Below are 10,000 nucleotides of genomic sequence, written 5' to 3' on the forward strand. Positions count from 1 at the left end.
TCCCATCCAATGGCCGTATCTTCTGTTTCTATCCAATGGCCTTATCTTCTGTTTCCATCCAATGGCCGTATCTTCTGTTTCCATCCAATGGCCTTATCTTCTGTTTCCATCCAATGGCCTTATCTTCTGTTTCCATCCAATGGCCTTGCTAAAGCAATCTTCCAAGGAACTGCTGAAGGAGGGGAGACGAACGAAAAACAAACAAACAAAAAACAAAACAAAACAAACAAACAAACAACAACAAACAAACAAACAAACAAACACACAAAAAACCCACAGCAACTACAACAAACAAACAACAACATCGACTGAGTGAAAACATTGCAGAATGCTCCGGATTAGTTTTGTGTGTGTGTGTTTTGAAACATAACCACTAGAGCTGGGGGAATCTGGTGAACACTTCTTCTCTGTGTGTGTTTTGAAACATAACCACTAGAGCTGGGGGAATCTGGTGAACACTTCTTCTCTGTGTGTGTTTTGAAACATAACCACTAGAGCTGGGGGAATCTGGTGAACACTTCTTCTCTGTGTGTGTTTTGAAACATAACCGCTAGAGCTGGGGGAATCTGGTGAACACTTCTTCTCTGTGTGTGTTTTGAAACATAACCGCTAGAGCTGGGGGAATCTGGTGAACACTTCTTCTGTGTGGCGACTCAGTGGCTCTTCACGGAGAAGAAGAAGAAGAAGTTGACACTGTGTTGTTTTTTTTTCTGGTCTCGTTGTGCTGAGCCGGACGAGGATTCCTTAAGGTAATCTCTCCAATCACACCGAAGCCTCGTGAACACGACCACCTGTCAACAAACTTCCTTTTCTGTCCATTGAACCGGCCCCAGAGAAACATGAAGAAATTCTCTCATGTCAGGAATTGCTCCACTGAGTTGAAAACCACTGCAGCCAACTGGTTATTTTAAGAACATCCTCTCCAGCCCTGAGGACCCAGAGCTATATCACATCCACCGTTTCTGACTGAACTCTGCTATCTGTCTGTCTGTCTCTTTCCTCTCTCCCCTCTCTTTCTCTCTCCTCTTTCTCTTATTTCTTTCTGTCTTTCTCCTCCGATCTCTCCTCCCTCCCTCTCTCATTTCTCTATACCTGTCTGTCTCTCTGTCTCGCTCTCTCTCTCATCATGTTAATCAAAGGTATCCTTAGCGCTTATCAATCAGCGTGTCGGGCAAGACACACCACCACCACCACCACCACCAACAACAACAACAACACCACCACCACCAACAACAACAAAACCTCTCCCCCGCATTTCCCAGTGGAACCCCTCTGCAGCGCACGTCAGCACCCTCTGATGACCATGTGCCACAGCCGTAGGACATGAGCAGTGTAAGGATGACTTCACAACTTTACATAGAGTGTCAGACTTGAGCACGACTGGTTTTCAAATATAGTCTTGAAAAACGGGCGTGAATCGTGTTCGATAACAAACATAGACATTCACAGCAAACAGACAGGCCGACATACAAACAGAAAGAGAGAGAGAGAGAGAGAGGAGCCTACACATGTTGAAAGATGAGAACAACCATGCTTCCATTACCTCGAAGAGCTGAAACAAGTCAGCCGACCTGAAATGGAAACGTCAATAAACCAGACTGACTTTGATCTCTACATCCGGTGTCTCCCACTGCAGCCTGCTGTGTTAATCCCCAGGACGGATTAAGATAGAGAACCCCCAGTCCCATGTCTGTGTTCCACCGCTAAGTCCACTGGGCCCCTGGACCTGCTGTCTGCAATCCAGGGGGGATCACTCATGACTCTGCGTGGGCACACGGTGCATGGGGGGCGGAGGGGCCCGGGGGCTTGGGGGGGGGGGGGGAGGGTGTGCAGCTTTGAGGGAAATGGCAGATCTGTCTTCCATTTCTTTCGGTCATATGTTCCGGCAGAAATCGAGCAGGTAAAGAAAGCGATGTAGAGTTGTTCGGGTTTCTTCCTTCGCCCCGCCACCCACCTACCCCTTCCTCCACCGTGCACCTCCCCCAGAGAGCGGAGTTAAAGAGTTCACAATGCGAATCGGAGTTGCTCTTTTCTGTTCTCAAGTGAGCGCGGGTGACAGAGATCGAAAGGTGGTTTGCACTGGCCTGTCCTCTGCGTGTGGCTGCTTCAGAGGACAACACATCGTGTCGTCAACACCGTCGTCAGGCAGCAGAATCATAAAACTACAGCAGGTGACTGTCCTCTACTTGGAACTGCACTGTGACGTCATGTGGTGACCGGATCTGTTTGGGTACAGCACAGTGACGTCATGTGGTTACTGGGTCTGTCTGGGTACAGCACGGTGACGTCATGTGTTTACTGGGTCTGTTGTCTGTCTGGGTACAGCACTGTCACGTCATGTGGTTACTGGGTCTGTCTGGGTACAGCACTGTCACGTCATGTGGTTACTGGGTCTGTCTGGGTACAGCACGGTGACGTCATGTGTTTACTGGGTCTGTTGTCTGTCTGGGTACAGCACTGTCACGTCATGTGGTTACTGGGTCTGTCTGGATACAGCACGGTGACGTCATGTGGTTACTGGGTCTGTCTGAATACAGCACGGTGACGTCATGTTGTTACGGGGTCTGTCTGGATACAGCACGGTGACGTCATGTGGTTACTGGGTCTGTTGTCTGTCTGGGTACAGCACTGTCACGTCATGTGGTTACTGGGTCTGTCTGAATAGAGCACGGTGACGTCATGTTGTTACGGGGTCTGTCTGGATACAGCACGGTGACGTCATGTGGTTACTGGGTCTGTCTGAATACAGCACGGTGACGTCATGTGGTTACTGGGTCTGTCTGAGTACAGCACGGTGACGTCACGTGGTTACTGGGTCTGTCTGAGTACAGCACGGTGACGTCACGTGGTTACTGGGTCTGTCTGAGTACAGCACGGTGACGTCACGTGGTTACTGGGTCTGTCTGAGTAGAGCACCATAGAGATGGTATTCAAGAGACCATCGCACCTGCCGATAAATCTACACGACGTAAGGCAAACTTCCCGAGGTAAGCAGTATCCGTTGTTCAGGAACACCAGGACCCACCCCTGGCTCTTCAAGCCCGACGGCAAGTTCACTCCCAGTACCTGCCAAGGATGATTGCCCGTGAAGCACAGGTAAGCATGGTGCACCTTTCGTTGTGTTGTTTCGTTGAGGTAAAAGGTGTGCTTTGTGGAGAGACCTTATTTTTAAAACCCGCTCGATAGTTTCGATGACGTAAAGCTCATCAACACATTTCGTTTTCGGCGTGCACATACATGTTTGAAGCAGTTTACCGTACTCTCATCAATGCCCTCTAAAAGCACATTTCGGGGTGCTTCCAGTTATCGCCCCCCACCCCCACCCCCTTTTCCCCCACAGACTCGAGGTTTGCGGCTATTGTGAAGAACAGGAAGTAAGGGAAGAAGCTGTAGAACCATTAGAAGTAAAAGAGCACGCGCAGAACGGAATCCCGGGATTTTAAGATAAAGACGATGTGTTAGCTGCCTGAGTGCACAGTGCGTGTCTTGAATACGAAAACGACCTCTACCTTGAAGGTGTTTAAAATTGTACCCGCGAATCTTTACCATGTAAAAGGTAACTTACCTCCAGGAAAAAAAGAAAAGTCTTGAATAGCACCCTTGGAGTCGGCATCAAGTGATGCAGCAAGGCCCATTCAGCCACTGCTCACTTCACATCTTGACCCACAGATTGTCACACACCCGCTGAATGTAGATTTATTTGACTTTAAGGTAGTCATGTCAACCCGAGTGGTATATAAAAGGGGACGGTACAAAAGACCTTCTGACCTACTGAATGAAAGAATACGAAGGTGAAAGGATAGAAAAGACCCGTGCACTGGCCAGAGACATTTTGAGGCCAGTCACACGAGTGTTTCTATTGTTTTATTTACAATAGTTAAGTAGAAAAAGAAGAAGATAGAGAAGACAGTGCCTGCAAGACACAAACAACAACATGTCAGAAATGTAAGTGGATGGTAAGCACATCATGCATTGCAGTGGAAAGACTACCACTTGGTTTGGAGTAAGCAACAACATGACATAAATAATGCATATGTGTGAAGACGAAACACTGACAGCAAATGACATTTCTAATACATTTAAATAGTGCAGTTAAAGTGGTTGAAGCTATGCTGATTTAATGAACATACATTGATGGTACAGATCATGTAAAGCCTATACTGTGTCAGCGACTCAAATGAATTAGTTATCATGTAGCACTATACTAGAGTAAGCTGTATAGGAGGGAGCATGCTAGCCAAATTACAATTAACAGACTGTGATATATATCAGATGGTTTTTAACCAATAACTGATATCAATCCAACACTATCTTGTAATCACCACAACAGAATACTATACACACAAGTAGAACTATGGACAGTGTGACTGTGAAGCTTTAGCACTGAGAATCAGCGTAAGACACTGTAAGACACTGTGGCAGTACAACTGATATCAGCATGTGAAATAATACTTGAATAATCAATAAGATGATAAAATAAGTAGCTTCAATATTAAATACTGGCAAACTGAGAGACCAGATAGTCAGTACTCAATTCAATGATTGGAAGAACTATCATGGCTTGACCATTAAGTGCATTCAGCTGAAGGCCGGTGCATCTACATTTTAATTTCCTCTGCTCAGCGTGGGATACATACAGCCCAACCTTTATCAGTGAGAGTAAATGAGAAAGAATACAGCATTCCCAATGTTCTAAAACTGTCGAACACACTGCCAGTGGATACAGACGTCACTGACTGACGTTCGAAAGAATGAAATCTGCCTACAAGCTTACGACGGCACTGCAATTATCTAGATCAGTCATAGCAGAACTGTACGTGACTGAACAACAACGCAATTCTTCTAACAAAGTTTACCAACTTAAGACAATATCAACATACTTATCTGAACACAAGCAATGTGTGGGACACTTTACAAATAATCAACACATCTAATGGAGAACTTACAGTAGAATGCTGGGCAGCTGACTGTGTGTGACACGCAATGTGTGCTCAAGAGCAGCGCCTCGGTAAATGACTGGCAGACACTTTACAGCTTACGTTTCAAATTCAAATTTGAATAGTGTTATGCCACAGCATGGCAGTGGTTGGACACCATCACTGTAGTAAAACTGTCATCCACTTTACGGCCTGTGCTGTGAGTTGAAATCCACACACTGACGAACAATTAAACTAAATTCAAACATGCTTCTAACTGATTCAAGTGTGTGTGTGAACACAACAGTTATATTCTGGCAATGAATCATTCATAGATTTAGTTAAATAAGTGGTTGGAGCATTTTGTTTAAAAGGGGCTTTGCATTCAAATTTGGAATGACGTCATGCATTATGAGTGAGTCATTGAAGACCAGTGGGTTGCGAAAAAGGAGCCTGCTATACAGCTCGTGCATGAAGCAGAAATTGAAGCCAGCTGAGTGCTTGGCTACATCAATTCAATGTCTATACACTAAAGAAACTTCAGGTGGGAAAATGTGTGTGTGTGTGTGTGTGTGTGTGTGTGTGTGTGTGAGAGAGAGAGAGAGAGAGAGAGAGAGAGAGAGAGAGAGAGAGAGAGAGAGAGAGAGAGAGAGAGAACGCCTCGAAGTATGTGTATATGTTACTTTTTTTTTTTTTTAATGTGTGTATGCTAATATGGAAGATAAATCAGAGAAGGGCGCTTAAATCTGAGTAATTCACTATTTTCCATTGTCACGCTGAAAGCGATGAAATCGTTTGCTTCCCACAACAGTCACTTCCCCTGACTTCTTGCTGTCGTCATCCTTCTGTCACGTGGTCCAGCTGGCTGTGACCTTTGAGCCGTGACCACTGGTGCTGGTGGCAGAGTGCGGTCAGGCGGACTGACACACGATGCCTCGTGCCCTATGAAGCCGTTTCACGACGACATGACCTCGTGGAAACCAGGCCTTTCGGGAAAGGTTGCAACGAGGTTTGGAATCATCCTATTGTTAAAAGAGCGCACATTACACACCTGAAAATTAGTCTTTTGATTTTTTTAATTTAAAAAAAAATCTTTTTTTTTTTTTTTTTTTTTTTTTTGTTTGTTTAACAAAGTGCAGACTGGGCAGATTTAGAAAGCAATTCTGGTTGTCTTTTTTTCTAACTTTCCAGGTTGAATCGCAATTGTCTCTTTCGCGTGGGATGGGGGCAGACAGAAATGTGATTTGACTCTATCATTTTCTCATTTCAGAGGCTCGGAATGGAACATGTCACAACGATTTGTGATGTTCATTTTTACAGTGTGTGTGTGTGGAGGGGGGCGGAAGTGGGGGGGCAGTGGCTGAAGCGGACAAGCCAAAAAGTGCTGGTATAACGTCCCAAATAGCCCCCCCCCCCCCTCCCATTTCCGTTGGGACGTCCCCTTCCCCTTGCTGTTTCGGTCCCCCATCCCCCTGACTTCACCAAAGCACCCGTCCCAAAACGTCCCTCGCCCTCACCCCCCCCCCTCCCCCCCCCCCCACTCCCCATCGGACTTCACCAAAGCACCTGTCCCAAAACGTACCCCTCTCATCCCCCCCCCAACCCTAAATTTGTTTTGCATTTGCTCGCGTGCGTGTGTGTGTGTGTGTGTATATATATATATATATATATATATATATATATATATATATGTCTGTGTGTGTGTGTGTGTGTGTGTGTGCGTGCGCGCGTGCGTGCATGTGTACAAGCATGCATGTGTACGAGCGTGTATGTATGTATGTATCTGTATCTATGTGTGTGTGTGTGCGTGCGTGTGTGCGTGTGTGTGTGTGTATATATGTGTGTGTGTGTGTGTGCGAGTGTGTGTGCACGTGCGCGCATATGTGTGTAATGGAAATGGTGGGAAGATGAAGAAAAGAATGCAGTCACGCCTCCTTATGCAGCTGAAATGAACTGAACTGTTGGTCAGCAATGATCAGGTATCGATCAAAACCCTGCAAAGACATAATGATACACAGATTGGACAAAATAAAGTAATCCAAGCACTTTTGGGTAACGTTCAGCGGTGGTCAGCAATGGTTATACAATAGTGGTCAGTGGTGAAAACCTGTCCAGAGGTCCCACAGTAAGGCACACACATCGAAAGATATGCACCAAATGTGAAAGCAGAAACGTTTGCTGGGGGTGAGTGGGGAGGGTGACGTCCCAGAACGTCCTCCTTGAGACATTTTAAGACACTGACTTGTCCCCCGGGGGACGATTTTGGACATTGATGCGACTCCCGGGGGACCTACAGAAGGGGGGGGGGGACGATTTGGGACGTTACACCGGGCCAATTCACGTTGGTTGCACATCAATTTTCCCCTTGGTCAGAACTGAACTCGTTTACCATCAGTGTGCTGCTAGCTGTGCTCCACCCAGTGTCAGTGAAATGATAAACGTCTCATCTTCTATTGTTGTTTATTTCCAGGGCGGACATTCCCAGGCGTGTACGTGTATATTCATTTATTCCACTCTGTCCGATATTCTGTTCCATTATTTTCTATCTCTTCCAATTTCTTGTACTTATGATATTGTATCCTTTTTATTTCATGTCCTGGCGTTGCATTCTGTTGCGAAGGGAGGTGATTAGCATTGGCATTTAAGTCAGAGTTAATCCTCCTTGGAACTCCAGCGTCAGGGCCGGTAATCCTCAGGGGTGGTCTGTGTGATTCCTGGGGGTCCTGATCACTGATGTCAGGGAGGGGCAGATAAACGTGATGAAGGTGATGGAAGCAGCAGCCTGACTTTGGCCTGTCATTGTGACACTTGATGTAGCTATAGACACAACATACAGCCTGTCGGCCGGTTATCAGCCTGACTTTGGCCTGTCATTGTGACACTTGATATATGTAGCTATAGACACAACATACAGCATGTTGGCCTGTTATCAGCCTGACTTTGGCCTGTCATTGTGACACTTGATGTAGCTATAGACACAACATACAGCCTGTTGGCCGGTTATCAGCCTGACTTTGGCCTGTCATTGTGACACTTGATGTAGCTATGGACACAACATACAGCCTGTTGGCCGGTTATCAGCCTGACTTTGGCCTTGATGTATGTAGCTATAGACACAACATACAGCCTGTCGGCCGGTTATCAGCCTGACTTTGGCCTGTCATTGTGACACTTGATGTAGCTATAGACACAACATACAGCCTGTTGGCCGGTTATCAGCCTGACTTTGGCCTGTCATTGTGACACTTGATGTATGTAGCTATAAACACAACATACAGCCTGTCGGCCTGTTATCAGCCTGACTTTGGCCTGTCATTGTGACACTTGATATATGTAGCTATAGACACAACATACAGCATGTTGGCCTGTTATCAGCCTGACTTTGGCCTGTCATTGTGACACTTGATATATGTAGCTATAGACACAACATACAGCATGTTGGCCTGTTATCAGCCTGACTTTGGCCTGTCATTGTGACACTTGATTTTTGTATTTGTATTTGTATTTCTTTTTATCACAACAGATTTCTCTGTGTGAAATTCGGGCTGCTCTCCCCGGGGAGAGCGCGTCGCTACACTACAGCGCCACCCATTTTTTTGTATTTTTTCCTGCATGCAGTTTTATTTGTTTTTCCTATCGAAGTGGATTTTTCTTCATAATTTTGCCAGGAACAACACTTTTGTTGCCGTGGGTTCTTTTACGTGCGCTAAGTGCATGCGGCACACGGGACCTCGGTTTATCGTCTCATCCGAATGACTAGCGTCCAGACCACCACTCCAGGTCTAGTGGAGGGGGAGAAATTATCGGCGGCTGAGCCGTGATTCGAACCAGCGCGCTCAGATTCCCTCGCTTCCTAGGCGGACGCGTTACCTCTAGGCCATCACTCCACATGTATGTAGCTATAGACACAACATACAGCCTGTTGGCCTGTTATCAGCCTGACTTTGGCCTGTCATTGTGACACTTGATGTATGTTGCTATATAGACACAACATACAGCCTGTCGGCCAGTTATCAGCCTGACTTTGGCCTGTCATTGTGACACTTGATGTATGTAGCTATATAGACACAACATACAGCCTGCCGGCCAGTTATCAGCCTGTCTTTGGCCTGTCATTGTGACACTTGATGTAGCTAGAGACACACATACAGCCTGGCGGCCAGTTATCGCCTTTTCATCGGCCGCTTAGTGTTTACCATCACTGGTCTGTTTACATGACCTACTTTTTTTTCTGACTGGTGTTAGTGTGAGACGGAAACATCGACAGACAGAAAAATAAGAAAATAAAATACAGAAAAGAAAAAATATACAGGGCAGTCAGGACAGAGAGACAGACAGACACAGAGGGAGAGAGGGAGAAAGACAGACAGACAGAGAGAGAGACACACACACAGAGACAGACAGAGGGAGAAAGAAGGACAGAGATAGAGAGAAAGACAGACAGACAGACAGACAGACAGAGAGAAAGACACTGACACTGTCACTGACACTGACACTGGTTTATTGAAAAGGCCACAGCCCCTTTCAATGGGGGTTCACAGTCGACAAATATATTATCATTTACACGAGGAAAAAAATGTATATTTTGAGAGAGAGAGAGAGAGGAGAGAGAGAGAGAGAGAGAGAGAGAGAGAGAGAGAGAGCATATTGTCGGTTAGACAGTGAAAGAACAATTCCTAACCTATACATTTTTTTTCACCAAACGACTGGCCCCCGTAGCAGCATGGCTTCATTAGCTCTAATCTAAACTTTTCTTTACTTAGGTTTTCCGGTCCCACACCCAGTTCTAACGTTCTTCTTTTCCTTTCCTCTTCGTGCTCTTTAAGATCACCAAGCAGTTTGTCTTCACCTGTGAGAACTGCGCACTTGAGGACAGGGAGTCGATTTTTATTCACACTGGCTGAAGTAGGTCCTGCAGCCGACTTGTGGCCGGTCAGCCAAAGCTGAGGATCTGCTGATACAGCCAAACAACCAGCGATTGCTGTCGCCCATACACGCTTCGTTTTAATCTTCTTGTGCAAGAATTATTGATTCACAAAGCTTTCGAGGAAGAAGCTAAAACAATCCGTCTGATCTGGGTATTA

This window comes from Babylonia areolata, chromosome 2, assembly GCF_041734735.1.
Source record: "Babylonia areolata isolate BAREFJ2019XMU chromosome 2, ASM4173473v1, whole genome shotgun sequence".
In the NCBI taxonomy this organism is placed as follows: domain Eukaryota; kingdom Metazoa; phylum Mollusca; class Gastropoda; order Neogastropoda; family Buccinidae; genus Babylonia; species Babylonia areolata.